The sequence below is a fragment of the Trichomycterus rosablanca genome, chromosome 23 (assembly GCF_030014385.1).
Source record: "Trichomycterus rosablanca isolate fTriRos1 chromosome 23, fTriRos1.hap1, whole genome shotgun sequence".
In the NCBI taxonomy this organism is placed as follows: domain Eukaryota; kingdom Metazoa; phylum Chordata; class Actinopteri; order Siluriformes; family Trichomycteridae; genus Trichomycterus; species Trichomycterus rosablanca.
In genome coordinates, this window is record NC_086010.1 from 18,495,611 (window position 1) to 18,514,524 (window position 18,914).

The 18,914-nt window shown below is 47.5% G+C and overlaps 2 protein-coding genes across 2 annotated transcripts in view; both read left to right on the top strand.

Annotated features, from left to right (window-relative positions):
* The window catches only part of armc3 (armadillo repeat containing 3), a 378,416-nt gene that overhangs the window by 67,490 nt on the left and 292,012 nt on the right, over positions 1–18,914 (top strand). The gene's annotated exons all lie outside the window — the stretch shown is intronic.
* Positions 1–18,914, top strand: part of cntnap2a (contactin associated protein 2a) — a 107,283-nt gene that overhangs the window by 5,834 nt on the left and 82,535 nt on the right. The gene's annotated exons all lie outside the window — the stretch shown is intronic.

An 18,914-nucleotide genomic window follows, 5' to 3' on the forward strand; every position in this document is an offset into this window, starting at 1 on the left:
CGTAGCCTCCGGTTTTCCTCCGGTTTTTCTCCAACCCTGCGACTCTCAGCTCTGCTACCGGTCGCCTGGGCGCCTTCTAGCGGGCACGATTGGCAGTGCAGACAGTGCAGCCGACAAAACTGGCCGCTAGTCTGCTGGGTGGGAAAAGACCGGACAAAAAATGGGGCGGGGTCTTTGAGGCTGTGTAAGGACCCTGGTTAGTAGTCTGAGGCGCCTGTACAGAAGTGGAGGGACGTGGAGATTGGTGAGTGACTCTCCCTGCGCGAGACCGACCTCATGCGCCAATCCATCGATGTACGGGCGAATAAGAAGGGGTCGGTGGAGCGAGCACGTGTCTGAGGGAGGGCATTTCAGAAGAATATACCCTCCTCGTACAGCATCGAGAACTGGCTATGACTAAACTGAGAGAAAAAAAGGAGAAAATGCAGAAATAAAATAGAAGAATAATAATCGTATTTTTATTTTATTTCTACGCTGGTCGGTTGCTAGCTCTGACGTTTTGACATAATTAGGCAGCGTCATTAATCACTTGGTCTTTTACATGATTCCCAGAGTGGCATTAATCAGGGCACCTGATGCCAGGCTGATGTTTTATGTGAGGAAAGTAGGCGACGGCACGAGAAGCGACCGGGCGTGGTCTGGATCTGAGTAGTTTATGACTGATGAACACAACGATGCTGCGCTGCTGCGCTGTTGTGCTGCCTCTGTACCGCTCGGGCGGTGGCATCTCTCATCGTGGCATCGGCCCCCGCCGTGCCGCTTTCATCTCCGGCTCTCGCCGTACTGACGGGTCGTTCTGAAGTTCGACGGCTCTTTGTCTTTGTAGTCGAGGTCAGGACTGCACAGTCGGTTCTTTGCTAATCTGCCGGCTCGAGCCCCGGAGTGCAGGGGGGGTAATGAGGGGCATTTGAGACGACGCCCAGATCACTGCGAAATCAAACCTACCGCACTGGCACGGATTAAAGTGCCCGGTTTATTTTTTTTCTTTTGTTTTTTGGTGTGGAGGAAAGAGTCACAGTGTTCCAGTCCGATCCAGTGTTCTGAGACCCAAGTGGATCCAACTCAACCGTTACCATATAATAATAATTATAATAATAATAAAATAATAATAAAATAATAATAAAATAATAATAAAATAATACTACTAATAATAATACTACTACTACTAATAATAATAATAATAATTATAGTAATAATAATAATAATTATAATAATAATTATAGTAATAATAATAATTATAGTAATAATAATAATTATAATAATGATAATGATAATAATAATGATAATAATAATAATTATAATAATAATAATAATTATTATTATTATTATAATTAAATAATAATAATAATTATAACAATAATAATAATAATTATTATTATTATAATAATGATAATAATATAATAATAATAATGATAATCATAATAATGATAATAATAATAATAATAATATAATAGTAATAATAATATAACAGTAATAATAATAATAATTATTATTATTATAATAAAAAAAAAAAAAAAAAATAAAAAATAATAATAATCATAATAATAAAAATATTAATAATAACAATATTTATAACAATAATTATATTAATAATAATAATAATAATAATATAAGAAATATTATTTGGGCTCTCTGGTGGCACAGTGGTAAGGTATGAGGATCCAGGGTTCGAATCCCGGTGGTGCTATCAGCCCGGCTGTGAGTCTGCAATCCCCTGTGCGAACGCATTAAAGCCGGGCGGTTAAATCGAGCTGTTTGTGGGTGTACTGTTTACGGTGGGACGTTTATCCATTAAAAGCCGATCCGAATCATTAACCTCGGTGTGGACGGGGAGGCCCCGACGCCACACAGATACGCGATGGCGGGTTAAGCTTGCGCCGAGCGGGATTTATATTCACGCTTAAGGAAAGGTGCGTGGTTCAACCTTCGCCACGCTCGCTTTAGCTTTATTCACCGCCGGTGTTCGAGCGGCGCCGGAGGCCGGATATATTGTCGGTGTGGGGCGACCGGGTTACCTTATCGATGAGGGTGTGGGCGGCAGTGACTGTGTCTGTCTGTGTGGAGCGCGGAAATACGGGACGGCTGACAGCAAACGGTGGTTGGGACAGTGGTTAAAAATATTCATTTATTAATTCACTGTCTTTTATTAATTCACTGTATTAATTTACCGTCGTTTTATCCTGGTCAGGGTCACGGTGGGTCTGATTCATTGGGCGAAAGGCTGGAAACACCGGAAACACACAGGTCACCGATCCATCACAGCACACACACACACACACACACACAGAGGATTCAAACCCAGAACCTTCTTGCTTTGAAGTGACAGTGCTATTCACTGTCAATAAAAATAAACAGCAGTGTAAATTATTGAGTCATTGCCAATTCCCACCTGCTTGCAGTCCGCCTTATCACAGCTACCAAGAAAGCAGTGCCGGCTATTCTCTCCAGGACTCCCAACCATTGCCGTCCAAATTCTACGTTTGCCATCCGGGCAGTGGTAGCTCAGCGGTTAAGGTACTTGACTAGTAATCAGAAGGTTGCTGGTTCAAGCCCCGCCACTGCCAAGTTACCCTGTTGGACCCCTGGACAAGGCTCCTAATCCTCAGTTGCTTAAACTGTATTCAAGGATATTCGGGAGCCTCATATGAGAGCGTTCCGGATCAGATCTGGCGATCCGCCTCGGCACAGCTTGGATACGCCGCTGTGAAAACAGAAGACGATCCTCCCGCACCTGCTACCCAGCAGAAGGGGATTGTGGGTAGTCGGAAACACACACTGTCGTCGTTTGAGACGGACGGTCCGAAACATCACCGCGTGATTGCGTTTACCTCGTGAGTGTAGGTGCCGTTTCTTGGCCCGGGAAGTCCCCACAGGATCCGGAAGTTCTCCACGATTCCCACTGACGTTCCCAAACGTAATTAAGCCCCCAGCAAACCAGTTTACCCAGAGCGAGCGCAGATCTGAGCTAAACGTGTTTCAGAGCTTCATCCAGTTTCATCTGCAGCCGGATTGATTTAAACTTTTCTGTTCTGTTTCCAGAGTATTGAAAAAAGAAAAATATATTCTGAATCCACACGACCTGAAACTGAATTTCTTCCTTGAATTCTGATCAGTTTAGTTATATAGAAGTTATACACCGATCAGCCATAACATTAAAACCAGTTCAAGCCCCACCACCACCAAGTTGCCACTGCCTTAGAAAGGCACCTTAATCCCCAATGGCTCAAACTGTATTCAAATATAACTGTAGGTTGCTTTGGATAAAAGCATCAGCATGTCTTTATAGGGATTGCTTATGCTGGAACAGGAAAGGACCTTCCCTAAACTGTTGCTGCAAAGTCGGAAGCATATAACGCCCTTTAAATAATTGATTTATTATACTTTAAGTAATTATTCTGCCCTACATCATTCTGGTCTGATATCTTTGCCTGATTTATACAAACATATACAAATATATACAAATGTATATATACTGTATATTACTCCGGATTTTGAGCACAAATTCCTCCAGACACACTCCAGAACCTTGCGGAAAAGCCTTATCATGAGAGCAAAGGCTGTTCACCTGTTCATCCAAATAATTATGGACTTGAAATGTAATGTACGACAAGCGTGTACATTCTTCTGTCGTGTTCTTTTAGCCGTGATTATCTGACGTGTGGAACTTCACGTATGAGACGCGCAGCGCCGGACGACAGGCGGCAATTTAAATTTAAATAGGATTAAAAAAAATCACCTCAGTTCCGTCGATTCCAATTCCAGGACCAGCGGGTCATAAAATGTGGGTTTCTGGTGGAGAGTATATAAAAAAAAGAGGCGTGTTAGGAATGGCCTCTCTTGTTCCGAACACTTTGGGTGCGGTGTGAGTCGGTGTCTATTGATTTTTGGAATTGCACTGTTACCGCGCGGTGATCTTTACTAAAGACATAATGGAGCGCCAGCAGGAAACAAACAGACAGAGTCACGCTAGGACAGAGAAAAAGACCTTCCCTAAACTGTTGCTGCAAAATAAGCAATTAACTGTAAAGTTTCTCCTCTTTTCTCACGATTTTAGGCATGTCCAATTGTTACCCGATTGCATTACGTTCCTCTCTACTGGTGCTGAGACCCCCGCCCCGATTGAGGAGAGCGAATTGACACACGCCCCCTCCGACATGTGAGCAGTACCCGACTGCATCTTGTCACCTGCACAAGGCGAGTTCACATGTGGATCAGCTTTGTGTACGGAGAGCCACGCCCTGATCAGCATTATTCCTCGACTCTGTGCAGCGCCATCAACCAGCCAGCAGAGGGCGTAACTGCATCAGTTATGAGGTCCCAGCTTACCCGACTTACCCACCCTGTATCGTTGTTCATGTGGCCGCCCAGCCCAGCCGGATGTGTTCGAAATCCTGGCTCTGGTGTGCTAGCGTATTTCACCGCTGCGCCACCTGACCGGCGTGTGTTTAGCGACTTATCGCTTTTCATCCACGTAGCAGCAATCCTACGGCAATTCAGTTAGCAATCGCTCAGTCAGAACGTCGGAGATGTTGAAGTCACCTTTTGGTTCCTGGAAGGAGTGAGGATACTGAAGTAGGATGTTGGGAGAACATGCTAAAGTCTTTTCAGACAGTGACCTAAGGTGACCCTATGGTGGCCCATATCTCCGCAGGCGGCACTGTGGCAAGCTCAGGGTTTAAACCCTTGGCTCTCGTCCCGAGTGTGGGCGTGGTCCTTTGGTTGCTTTCCACCTCCCGAAATCATGCAGAAGGTGGAGTGGCTGCTCCACAGGTCCAAAAGTAGGTAGATACCGCTTTAAATTCTTCGCTTCGAGTGTTTCGGCCACACCCACTTCGCCACCAGTGTTTAGCGATTTATCGTTCTTCATCCGTGCTGCGTTCAAGTGCTTCACAGTTACGGGTTGGTCTGTAATGCACTATGAGGCGTCTGAGCAATCCTACAGCAATTCAGTTAGCAATCGCTCAGTCAGAACGTCCAAGATGTCGAAGTTAAGCAGCTAAAAACACGACTCGGGTAACTGACTTTGGAAAACTAACGACCAGGCGAGTGTTTTGGTATTTGAGACGGAACATGAAGCCTCGCACCGTCGCTGGATGTTCCAGGTTTACATTCGACCGTTAATGTATCTGTGCCGTGTATCGTAGCTTCTATTTATTCTATCATTCAGTTTATTTAACATTTAAAGTGGCGTCCCAATACTTTTGCCTACACGGTGTATGAACGAGTGCTCATCGCGCACCGACTCCTCCGCAGATCTCCGCTGGTCCGGCGGCCTTTTTATTTCCGCGAGCGCTGCTCTCCGAACGCCAGTCCCCACGCCCGACTCCTCCACCCACGCCGAATGTCAGGCAGACAGGGGGGGGGGATGTTGGGGTGGTAGAATGGTCTACGAGTGTGAGAGGAAAAGGTTGGCACGATGTACAGCCTGGGGGGGGGGGGGACACGCTCCCTGCTAAAATGCCAAGTGTTCGGGCAGGGCGTTCTCTCTCTCTCGCTCAGATAACAGATGATGCTAATTTTATTACCATGGTTAGCGTATCGTCGTTAGCCTGAAATGACGGTCGCTTATTGTTCCTGGGCGGGGTCACGAGGAAGGACTGCGCCCCAGGCAGGATGCCAGCTGCAGGGTCATTAATCACCGATTTACTACTGACTCACATTCACCTTGGAGCCAGGTCACCTTTTGGTTCCTGGAAGGCGTGAGGATACTAAAGTAGGATGTTGGGAGAACATGCCAAAGTCCTTACAGACAGTCGCCTCTTCTATCTCCGCAGGCGGCACAGTGGCACGGCTGGAAGAGCTGCTCAGGGTTTGAACCCTTGGCTCTCATCCCGAGCGTGGGCGTGCTCCTTTGGTTGCTTTCCACCTCCCGAAATCATGCAGAAGGTGGAGTGGCTGCTCCACAGGTCCAAAAGTACGTGCATACCCCTTTAAATTCTTCGCTTCGAGTGTTTCGGCCAGACCCATTAGGCTGGAGATGCGCCAATCTGTTAGTAACAACGGCTCAGCCGAGCGCAGCCCATACTACCGAGTTCCAAACCGCCTGTGAGAGCATCATCAGCTTAAGAGCGGTGCTGAATGGTGGGTGGAGTGGTGTAAAGCACCAGGTTGGACTTTAGGGGATGAGAGTGTGACCAGCCCTGACCACTCTGCCGACCCTCAGGATGAACCGGAATGCCAACCGTGAGCCACGTTCGCCAGAATGGACGTCAATCCTTACATTCTAGACGTGATCCAAAATGTCAAAATCTACGTTTGGCGCCAAGGTTCCGTATTTATCGTTGGCACTTCAGGTGTCCACAAACTTTTGGACGTGCACCGCACCTACTCGGTGATGGCAGCAGAGGTGAGTGCACATCAAAGTGCTTTTACAGCTCCTTTTTTCCCCCCCGAATCCCGTGGAAGAGGCACTAATGGGTTTGTTCCACTCGCCGGGGTGGCTGAAGGTTACCTGTCCATTAGCGTGCCAGCTAATTTGCTAAATAAACAGCGCTTTTCCCGCTCGTTCCTCTCCAGGGGGTAGCGCACTTCAAATAAACCTCCTTGACCCGTTTTTTGTGTCCCTGGCTGTGGCGTGATGTCCACTGCCGGGTATTTTTAGAGCTGTGGGAGGTTGAGAGACTCTTGTGGGAGTCCAGCGGTGTCAGAACTATCTTTATCGGGAAAGCTAACGCGCCGGTGCAGCTGGGTCACCTGACTGCCTGCCTGCCTGATTTTAACGAGGTCACATGGGAGGACTCTCGTCACGGTCCGGTACAGGGGTAGAGCCGACTGGTCCCGCTTACAAAAATAACCCCCTTTTCGGGAGCACTGTTATGGATGGAAAGGGGGCGGAGCTTGAAGAGTGGGTGCCTCACAGCAGCACTTGGGTTCGACTCTTGTCTCAGACCACCTTGAGGTGGACGGGCTTCAACGGCAGTCCAACAGAAGCTCAGATTCTAAAATTACGGAGTTGAGTCTCATCAGATCTTCAGTTCTTCTCATTTTGGTGCTCCTGGTTGTCTTGTAGCCCTTCCTTCTACTTCCAGTCCAGTCCAGTCTAGTGGTTCTCTTGATGTTCTTCATAAACATTGTGGACCATCATGCTTGAAAATCCCAGAAGGTCAGCAGTGTCGACCATGCTCTGACCGGTCCCTCTGGCATTGATGACCACAGAGCAGGCCACGAAGCTCAGCCAACAGTAGCTCAGATCCTAAAATTGAGAACTTGAGCTTCATCAGATGTTCAGTTCTTCTCATTTTTAGTGAACCTGTGCCTACTGTAGCCTCAGATTCCTGGTCCTGGTTGTCCGAAGTCGAGCCTCTTCCATTGAGGACTTCCGTTGGCGTACCCCTTCCACTTCCAGTCTAGTCCAGTCTAGTCCAGTCCAGTCTAGTCCAGTCTGGTCGTTCTTCTCTTGATGTTCTTTGTGAACGTTGTGGAATGTCCTGCCGTGCATGACAATCCCAGAAGGTCAGCAGTGTCGACCATGCTCGGACCAGTCCCTCTGACACTGACGACCACAGAGCAGGTCACGAAGCTGGCTTCAACGGCAGATGACCAACAGAAGCTCAGATCCTAAAATTTTGAAATTGAGCTTCATCAGATCCTCAGTTCTTCCAATTCTGGTGAACCTGTGCCTACTGTAGCCTCAGATTCCTGGTCCTGGTTGTCTGAAGTGTCACGTCTTCCGTTAAGGTCTTCCGTTGCGGTCATCCTTCTGAGATTGTCCAGTTTAGTCCTGTCCTGTCTGGTCGCTCTCCTCTTGATGTTCTTCGTGAACGTTGTGGACTGTCCTGCTTAAAAATCCCAGAAGATCAGCAGTGTCGGCCGTGCTCTGACCGGTCCCTCTGCGTCCACGTGACCGGCTGATTTGGAGACCTAAGCGTATGAGCAGGTGTCAGATCGTCCTAATGAAGTGTCCGCTTCCTAATCTGCCAAGCCCATGCGGTGCCCACCACCAGGATTCTGGCAGGTATTTAGGAATGCAGGTTGGCCAGATGGACGTTGGATAACAACCCACCTGTTCACTCACATGTACCGCCTTCCAGAACCTTCGGTAGTGAAACGGAGAGGAAATATCTCAGAGGCTTCGTGTGAGGGCTTCGCTCGGAGGGGGTTCATCGACTGGCGCGTGTTCCTATTGTATCCCGCTCGGTGCGACCCTGACGCCCTTCGACAGGCTTTCAGACGATTCCTGATCCTCCTCCAGTCTCCGAGGAGCTGCTCCACCTTGTTCTCCTGTTAGAACCACGTCAGTCAGGGCTCCTCTCGGCCGGACCGCGGTGGGCTGATGGAATATTTGAGAAGTTTGGCACGTCGTGATGGCAAAACCAGCCAAGAAACAGAATATTTGTCTTTATTTTCTACAACTTTCCACCTCCGGTCGGCTCCGGGTCCAGTGGTTTGCTCTGTAACGATGGTAAAAAAGGTTATAAAATAAAATACATCAATTTCCTTCAGATCTTCAGTTCTAATCACTTGAGAATATTTTTTTCCTTTTACCGTCCTCACACTGTGTGGTTCCCTGCAGCTCCGGTCGATTACGTTCACCGTCCTGGCATTTAGCTTAGCTTTTATCCCAAGTGACTTACGATGGAGACTGTACTCATCCAGGAGTATCAGCCACGGCTCGTCACTGCACCTAAAATGCTTTACAGTGCGTAGTACCGTAGCAAACGCGGTTGGTTTAGTCCGAGGGTGTTGTGGGACGTCTCGGCTTGACCTCGCACTGCGTCCAACCTCGTCCCCGGTCGTCCCGATTGCTCCCTGGAAGTCAGAGGACGTCTGCTGACTTTCACGCAGAACGTTCCAAACCCGTTCCCTTCGGAAACGTCCGCGTTCTTTTAGAAACGCCGGTGAGGAACGAGCAGCTACTCCACGTCAGTATGACAATTGTGGTCCAGACCGTGTCCATCTTGGATGCGTCATGTACCATTCGATTTAGCTGACGAGCAGCCTCCGCCGGTCGTCTCGATCCTCCACCCAGAACTCAAGGAAGACGAGCATCAAGGTTCTTCTCTGTACCAGCACCCAAGTGGTCAATCGATAAATCAGAGCTTTATCCGCATCCGAGATGGACACGGTCTGGACCACAATTGTCATACGGTCATGTCATACTGACGTGGAGTAGCTGCTCGTTCCTCACCGGCGCTCCTGAAAGAATGCGGACGTTTCCGAAGGGAACGGGTTTGGAACATTCTATCGAATTATCGATTGACCACTTGGGTGCTGGTACGATACAGAGAAAAACCTTGATGCGCGTCTTCCTTGAGTTCTGGGTGGAGGATCAAGATGACCGGCGGAGGCTGCTCGTCAACTGAATCGGATGGTACACGACGGCATGCGGGCTAGCTTCATCCGCATCCGAGATGGACACGGTCTGGACCACAATTGTCATACTGTTATGTCATACCGACGTGGAGTAGCTGCTTGTTTCTCATGGGCGTTCCTGAGAGAACGTTTGCCGATCACTGTGAAAGTCAGCGGACGTCCTTTAACTTCCACAGCCTCAAATCTTAACAACATGAACTCATGACATGAACTCATGAAACCCCGTTCTGGACCACGCAACCTTCCAGCCACTAGTCTCGCTCATCTAGATCCTCCACCCAGAACTCAAGGAAGACGAGCATCAAGGTTCTTCTCTGTATCGTACCAGCACCCAAGTGGTCAATCGATAAATCAGAGCTTTATCCGCATTCGAGATGGACACGGTCGTGACCAGAATTGTCATACTGTCATGTCATACTGATGTGGAGTAGCTGCTCGGCGTTCCTGAGAGAACGTTTCCCAAACACGGACGTTTCCGGAGGGAATGTGTTCGGAGCGCTCCGTGTAAAAGTCAGCGTTCGTCCTCTAACCTTCTCCCGGCTGGAATGTTTATTTTTTTCGTCGCGGTTGTTTGGTGAGTGCACGACTGAGTGTGTGGAGAAGAAGAAATTAGATTTTGTTCCTGCGCTGTAAAGCTGCGTCAGGTTTTTACGGGGGAAATTTCTGACAGCGCGGGCGGCGTGAAGGATGTGAAGCCGTACGAGGACCGGAGTTATTAATTTACGGTTAATCGTATAAACGCCGTGTTGTTGCTAATAAAATGATTTCCGGAGGATTTGTCCTGATCCAATTTCATGTTTTGTCGCGCTCTGCGTGTTTATGTCGTAAACGTTTCATTATTTATACTCGCTTCAGTTCCCTTCGTTCTTTCTTCTTTTTAAAATCTTGTTTATGCATCTTTCCCTTTTTCGCCTAATCTAGTCGTATCCAGTTCCCCTCCTGTCCCCTGACTGAGGAGGGCCATAAGTAACACACGCCCCCTCTGACACGTGGCAATACCAGGGAGTATAGAGCAGGGTGTGATAAGTTCTCTAAGGTAGATTGGGGCTGCTCCATTTTTGGCTTTGTAGGTGAGTATCAGCAGTGTGGTGATGATGTGGCAGCAGTGTGGTGATGATGAGGCAGCAGTGTGGTGATGATGAGGCAGCAGTGTGGTGATGATGAGGCAGCAGTGGAGTAATGATGAGGCAGCAGTGGGGTGATGATGAGGCAGCAGTGTGGTGATGATGTGGCAGCAGTGTGGTGATGATGAGGCAGCAGTGTGGTGATGATGTGGCAGCAGTGGAGTGATGATGAGGCAGCAGTGTGGTGATGATGTGGCAGCAGTGTGGTGATGATGAGGCAGCAGTGGAGTGATGATGAGGCAGCAGTGGAGTGATGATGAGGCAGCAGGGTGGTGATTATGAGGCAGCAGTGGGGTGATGATGTGGCAGCAGTGGAGTGATGATGAGGCAGCAGTGTGGTGATGATGTGGCAGCAGTGTGGTGATGATGAGGCAGCAGTGGAGTGATGATGAGGCAGCAGTGGAGTGATGATGAGGCAGCAGGGTGGTGATGATGAGGCAGCAGTGGGGTAATGATGAGGCAGCAGTGTGGTGATGATGTGGCAGCAGTGTGGTGATGATGAGGCAGCAGTGTGGTGATGATGTGGCAGCAGTGGAGTGATGATGAGGCAGCAGTGTGGTGATGATGGGGCAGCAGTGTGGTGATCAGTGTCCTTGTGTTTGTCCAGGTCTGTGTCCTTGTGTGTGTGTGTGTGTTTTTTCTAGTCAGTGTCATTGTGTGTGTTTTGGTCAGTTTCCAGGTTTGTGTCCTTGTGTTTGTCTTTTTTCTGGTCAGTGTCCTTGTGTGTGTGTATGTCCTGATCAGTGTCCAGGTCTGTGTTCAGGTCAGCGTCCTTGTGTATGTCTGTGTCCAGGTCAGTGTCCAGGTCTGTGTCCTTGTGTGTGTCTTTTTTCTAGTCAGTGTCCTTGTGTGTGTCCTGGTCAGTTTCCAGGTTTGTGTCCTTGTGTGTGTGTGTATGTCCTGATCAGTGTCCAGGTCTGTGTTCAGGTCAGCGTCCTTGTGTGGATCCAGGTAAAACCATTCCAGAAGAGTAGAGACCCCATATTAGAGCTAACAAGCTCATTCGGGTGTCTAAATACTTTTGACTGCATGTTTCTGGGTGGGGGGGCACGGGGGCACCCACCCTTTACATCCTTTTATTTTACATCCTTTTATTTTACATCCTTTTATTTCACATCCTTTTATTTTACATCCTTTTATTTTACATCCTTTTATTTCACATCCTTTTTTCAGGTCACTGTAGGTAACAGTTTCTAAACGAGGTCTCTTCCAGGATGAAAATGCTTAACTCATGAGGAATGAGGAGTAAACAAGTGTATTTTAAGTTTGAGTAACAGAAAGTAATTGTATACCGTGACCGTCAGCGCCGGAACATTTTAGATAAACAAGCGAGACGAGACTCCACCGTCACGAACACAAACCGAGGGGAAATATTTTGGAGGATCAGTCGTGTGTTCCTCCAGTACAGACGTTTACTTTACACAGTTTAAACAGGTGTGTGTGACCTGGTTATGGATCAGGAACGTTCCGAGTACATTTGCTACTTCTTGTAAACAAGTGCAAGTAGTTTTTGTAACTCTCTCAGTTTTGGGAAGGTCCTCTCTTGTTCCAGCATGAGCTCTGATATCACCCTCACTTGACACCTTTTGGATGGATTGGAATGTTGACTGTGAGCCAGGCCTGGTCTGTGTCCTGGTCTGTGTCCTGTTTTTTTATTGAGCATGATACCCCATCCTTTTTTACAGAATTAAGCAAGTATAATATATATATATATATATAAATTGATGAGTACATGAGAGTGTAATTGGTGTGGGGCGAGGGGCGTCTCTGTTTTGGCAGCATTGGAACTGCGCGTGGAGAAGATGAAAATCCTCGGCGTGACCTGGTAATCAGAGATTAAAGCTCTCGATCTGATGCGCTTAAAGTCACGTGTGACAGAGGAGAGCAGGAGAGCGGGCATGAGGGGGCATGAGGGGGCATGAGGGGGCCCCTACCCCCACGCCCAGGAACATGCGGCATGTAGACTTGTAGTAATATTGTCTGTGACCTGGTCTGTATTATGGTCTGTATTATGGTCTGTATTGTCTGTATTATGGTCTGTATTATGGTCTGTATTATGGTCTGTATTGTCTGTATTATGGTCAGTATTATGGTCTGTATTATGGTCTGTATTGTCTGTATTATGGTCAGTATTATGGTCTGTGTTATGGTCAGTAATATGGTCAGTATTGTCTGTATTATAGTTTGTATTATTGCCTGTATTATGGTCAGTATTATGGTCTGTGTCCTGGTCTGTATTATGGTTTGTATTATGGTCTGTATTGTCTGTATTATGGTCTGTATTATGGTCTGTATTATGGTCTGTATTGTCTGTATTATGGTATGTATGGTCTGTATCCTGGTCTGTGTCCTTGGCTGTGTCCTTGTCTGTATCCTGGTCTGTGTCCTGGTCTGCATTATGGTCTGTAGTGTGTGTATTATAGTCTGTCAGTATGGTCAGTATTATGGTCTGTATTGTCTGTATTATGGCCAGTATTATGGTCTGTAGTGTGTGTATTATGGTCTGTGTCCTGGTCTGTATTATGGTCTGTGTCCTGGTCTGTATTAGGGTCTGTATTGTGGTTTGTATTATAGTCTGTATTATGGTCTGTAATATGGTCGGTATTGTCTGTATTATAGTCTGTATTATGGTTGGTATTGTGTGTATTATGGTCTGTGTCCTGGTCTGTATTATGGTCAGTATTATGGTCTGTATTGTGTGTATTATGGTCAGTATTATGGTCTGTGTCCTGGTCTGTATTATGGTCAGTATTATGGTCTGTATTGTGTGTATTATGGTCAGTATTATGGTCTGTGTCCTGGTCTGTATTATGGTCAGTATTATGGTCTGTATTGTGTGTATTATGGTCAGTATTATGGTCTGTGTCCTGGTCTGTATTATGGTCAGTATTATGGTCTGTGTCCTGGTCTGTATTATGGTCAGTATTAGGGTCTGTGTCCTGGTCTGTATTATGGTCAGTATTATTGTCTGTAGTGTGTGTATTATGGTCAGTATTATGGTCTGTGTCCTGGTCTGTATTATGGTCAGTATTATGGTCTGTGTCCTGGTCTGTATGCTGAACATGCGTTAGCCTTTTTGTAGTCTCTATATAACCTGTAAAAGTCTCCTTCTCCAGTAACGTCTCCGTCAGTACCGTCCACCCCCGATCGATTCGGGACGTTTCCGTGCCACAGCTACCGCTTTCATCCCGCTAAGTGCACCGAGTTCTGTTTCCACTGGATTCGACCCAGCGGGCGACAACCGTCTTCAAATGTCACGGCGGATCTAACACACTGACAGCAATCTTAGCAAGCGCTTCTCAAACGTTATAGATCAGGGACCGGCCCGGGTTTAATCAAAACCTCGAAAAGTACCACCCACACACACACGCACACACACAGCACACACACACACACACACACACACACACACACATACACATACTGTACCATACACAACACACACACATACACTGCCAGCCATGACATCATTAAAGATTCCCACAGCGAGCGAGCCGATCTAGCGCCACGCTGGATGGGTGATACGTTCCCGTCTTGTGCCCAGGTGGCATCGAACCCACAGTTTTGCCATTTTCATTCAGCGGTAGATTTTTAAACGTTACACACGCCGGCGTTTCCTTTCATCTCGTTTAAATTGCGAGCTAATTAAGTTTAGCCTGACAAAGAAAGGTTAGCTGCAGGCCGCCCGGTGTTTGTCGAGATAAGCGCTATCGGCCCCGTCTCGCGGGCAGTGCCACGCTTTGATCGGGCGCCGTGCCGCAGTCGGTGGCTTTCTGTGGTCTGATTCCTTTAACGTGTGAAGGTTAATGATCAGATATACGAAGGTCAGCGAGTGACGCCAGCGTCGGCTTTCGAAGTGAGAAGTGTGATGTGCCAAAAATATGTGGACGCCCGACCACCTTTAGGTGGCATAGATACTGGGCTATTTCGGCTCTGTCCTAAAATATCTGTATTCCCACCCACGATCGAATGGACCGGGCTGCTCGGTCTCAGATGCAGATCGTTGGCGGAGACGACGGAGGACGGACGCTTTCTCACTCGCTGACGTTCGAGTCGCCCTCCATACGGAGCAGCTCGTTAGAAAATTAGCTCGAATAATCAACCGTACGTCCTCCGGAGCTATCGACGACTCCGGCGGGATGGGCGCGAGCGGTTCTTCGTCTCGGTAGGTCATGTGACTCCTCCTCTGTGGGGTTTGTGAGTGGGGATGATGGAGAGTCTGGATGCAGCGCTGTGATGAATCCTTCATGAGGATGAAGATCTATGAACGCAGATCTGAGATCATCTACTGCTGCTTTATCTGCCACACTCACACACACACACTCCCACACACACACTCCCACACTCACACACACACACACACACACACACTCCCACACACACACTCTCACACACACACACACTCACACACACACACACACTCCCACACACACACACACACTCACACACACACACACACACACACACACACACACACATCCTTTAAAATGATCCAGTATGGAACCCCAGGGGGACCGGAGAAAGTGCTCATTCTTTTTCTTTATTTTCTCATTTTTTCCTGATTTAGATGTCTCAGTTTCCTCATTACACATTCACGACACCCACACGGGTCGAGGAGGGGCGCCAGCCTGCACCCACCTCTGATGTGTGTGTGTGTGTGTGTGTGTGTGTATGCATACTGCCCTGTGATGGAATAATGCCCTGTGTTGAGTGTTAAAAAGGTGGTTGTGGAGGAAAAATGAATGAATGAATAAATTGTTGGAAGAAAGAATGTAGAAATACATAGATGAATGTATGACTGAATAAATGAATGAATGAATGAACGAATGACTGGATGAAAGAAGGAATGGATGAACAGATGAATGAATGAATGGATAGATGAATGACTGGATGAATGTATGAATGACTAAACAAAAGTATTATGAATGTATTGCGGAGTGAATGAATGTAAAATGAATAGATAAGTAGATAAATGAATGAGTGAATAAATGAATAGGTACGTAGAGGAATGGATGAATGTGTGAATGAATGAACGAATGAATGACTGAATGACACAATGAATATATAGATGAATGAATGAATGGATGAGTGTGTGAATGAACGAATGACTGACTGACTGAGTGGATGAATGAACAGATGAATGAATGAAAGATTGAATGACTGAATGATTGGAAGAATATGGGAATGAATGGATGAACGAACGAATGACTGAATGACCGAATGAATATATAGATAACTGAATGAATGGATGAATGTGTGAATAAATAAATGAATGAATGAATAAATGAATGACTGGTTAAAAGAATAGATGGCTGAGTAAATGAATTAAAACATTAATGGATGAATAAACGGCTGAATGAATGAATGAACGAACAAACAAATGACTGAATGAACAGATGGATGACTGAATGTTGAAGAATGTGGGAAAGAATGAATAGATGAATAAATTATTAAATTAAGGAATGAATGAATAGATGAGTGAGTGACTGACTGAATAGATGAATGAATGAATGAATGAATGAATGAATGATGGTGGTAGTACAGGACCTTGTACAGTCTCAGTGTGACCGTGAGCTCTCTCTCTCTCTCTCTCTCTCTCTCTCTCTCTCTCTCTCTATATATATATATATATGTATATAAACAGAGCCGGTGGTGCAGTGATGGTCGTGTCACCCAGTCCTCCCAGCACTAACCAGTTCTCTATTCTCGGCCCTGTTACTGGTTCTTCACCTCCTCTGCGGGCGAGTATTGACCGCCCTTGCCCTCCGTCACTTGTCCAGAACGTGTGGAATGAATAACGACGCGCTAATGAGCGCCAGATTGCGCTGCGTCGGCAAGTCGTGTCCTGAAGTGCTGAAGTCACGGCGCCTCGCATCATTTCCTGAGAATCCCTGCAGTGCAGCATGTTGCGGCCCGTAATGCGCTCCGCCCCCGCGCGGCTCCTTCATCACGAGACGCCGGGGCGGCGGGGAGGTCAGGCCGGCGTCCTCCGGGTCTCAGTCAGGCGGGGGACTCTAGCGGAGCGGTCAGGTGGGGTCGAGGCTGTTCGATAAAGCACATTTTGAACCCAGACCCGCGGAGTGCTCGTTCGTCTCTGAATCCCGGCGGTATCAGATCTGGAGTTCATCAGGGGGAACAATCTGAAAAGAGCTGCTGGACGGTGATGGAAGCTCTGATGTTCCCTGAAGATCTGAACTTCAGTAGATGTTTGGGGATTGGCTCCCTGTTTTCAGTACGAGCTAAAACCAGAGTGGAATTTTGGCGGGTGAAGACGTGTGGTTATCGGTGCTGAGGTTCAAGATGAGGCGTTTTGTTGGAGCGAGGAGCGAGGCAGCTGAAGATGAAACCAGATAAGATCCAAAACCTGGACAAATAAAGTCCAACTTCAAAAGGTTTTGGCATTTAAGGGTTGGTGGGTGTAAAAAAGACATCTGCCTTGGGAACACCTTGGGAACAACTTGATAGCACATTGGGAACACCTTGGGAACACCTTGGGAACAATTTGGGAACAACTATGGAACAATCTGGGAGCACCTTGGGAACAACTTGGGAACACCTCCCAAAATGTTCAGTAAGGCTGCTCGGGCGTCTACGTACACGACACGACATGATTGGCTGTGTCCGAGGAAAGGGGGGTTTGTTGGTGGGCGAGGCCCTTCAATGGATTGGCGTCCCCATTACGACCCCGGCCAGAAGAAAGCGGTGGTAAAAGGTGGCGCAGATAAATCTAGCCGCAGACTGACCAAACGTCCTCGTCACCAAAATGTACAAATACGGTTCATTGCCAAAAGTATGTGGACGCTTTTATTTTAGGAATGTGTCATATGTCGGTAGTGGTTAATCTTTTGGAGTCTGGATGTATGAGCTCCTCAGAGACGGTCTCCTGAGCCACCTTAACGCTACGATTGGCTTAAATCATAGGTCAGGTCAGGAGTCTGGTGGACCGTAGTGCCACCGGTTGTGACTCTCATCTTCAGCATCTCATGTTCTCCTCGTCCATGCTCATGGCCCAGTTTAGCCTTGAACAGAAAGAGAACGGTCAGCATTACCAATCCATGATGAACCGTCCGCGTCCGGGTTCAGCAGCAGGACCGGAGGGGTCGTTTTATCGGCCTCAGTGACACCAAGACGCCAAACATCTCAGGTTCTTCTCCAGCCGTGCTGGCAAACACACGGATCGGACGTAATCAGAGCAAACAGATTCCACTGAGACACTTTAATCAACTCGTGTTTGGGTTTCCTGACCGGAAGGTATTTTTATCTGTGATATTTAGACAGAGCTTATGTTTATCTCCGTGTAGATCCTCCGTGTGGCGTCCACAACCGGAACCAGTGAGATCTTCTGAAATGCCACGATGTGCTCACGACTGCTGGGGAATAAAACCAGCGGTATAAGATGATAAACAGTAAAAAACACGACTACGACTGATTACTAGTCCTCTGAGCTACCACCGCCCTGATCAACCAGACTAGACGACGGTGAACGTGACCTGGCACTGGCGGGACTCGAACCAGTGACCTTTCGAGCGGCACCGTAGCCGCTGAGCCAGCACAACCGGAGAGCGCAGAATGCCACCACAGACCTCGTTAGTCTTGCATCGTGAGAGCACATCTGGATTCAGGATTTGCTGCTCCCTTATAAACATGCCGCAGCACTCATCAACATCTGGGCGTCTGGAGGAGTAAAATCCCCAACATCTGTAACAACATCTTGTTTTTAGATGAGCTTTTGATTCACTTTCCCCCTTTCCCACATTCCGCCGTGTTTGATCGGATCTCTCGTTGCCACCGTCACCGTCAGCCTTGAACCGGGGGGTCCAAAAAGTTCTGTGTTCTAGACCAGAGGTGTCCAGACTACGGCCCACGGGCCATTTGCATCCCGTTACCATTTTTTGGCTTTTTTTTATACAATGGGGCTTGAGCCGACAACCTTCTGATTACTAGTCCAGTATTTTAACCACTGAGGTACCACTTTCTATTTATTCTGAACACAATTTAAGCAATTGAAGGTTAAGGGCCTTGCTCAGGGGCCCAACATTGTTGTATTGTTAACCTGGTGACGGGGGAGCTTGAACCGACAACCTTCCGATTACTAGTCCAGTATTTTATCCACTGAAGTACCACTTTCTATTCTATTCTGAATACAATTTAAGCAGTTGAAGGTTAAGGGCCTTGCTCAGGGGGCCCAGCATCAGCGCTGAACCTGATGTGGTCTTGCAGAAATTCAGGCACTACCCTCTGTGGTCATCCATCCCCGGTGCAGTTGCTTCGACTGGCCAGCAGAGGTCGTAGTTGTGCACTTATTGTTCGATTGTGTGTCTGTGTAGTTGCACGGCTGGCTGAGAGCTGATAGGTGCTGAAAATTGGTCTTACGCCGACCTTTCTTGTTCCAGCACGACTGGGCAATTCGGCCTGGAAGAACTCCAGTGGTGGCACAAATTCCCACAGACACACTTCAAAACCTGATGAAGTCTTGGA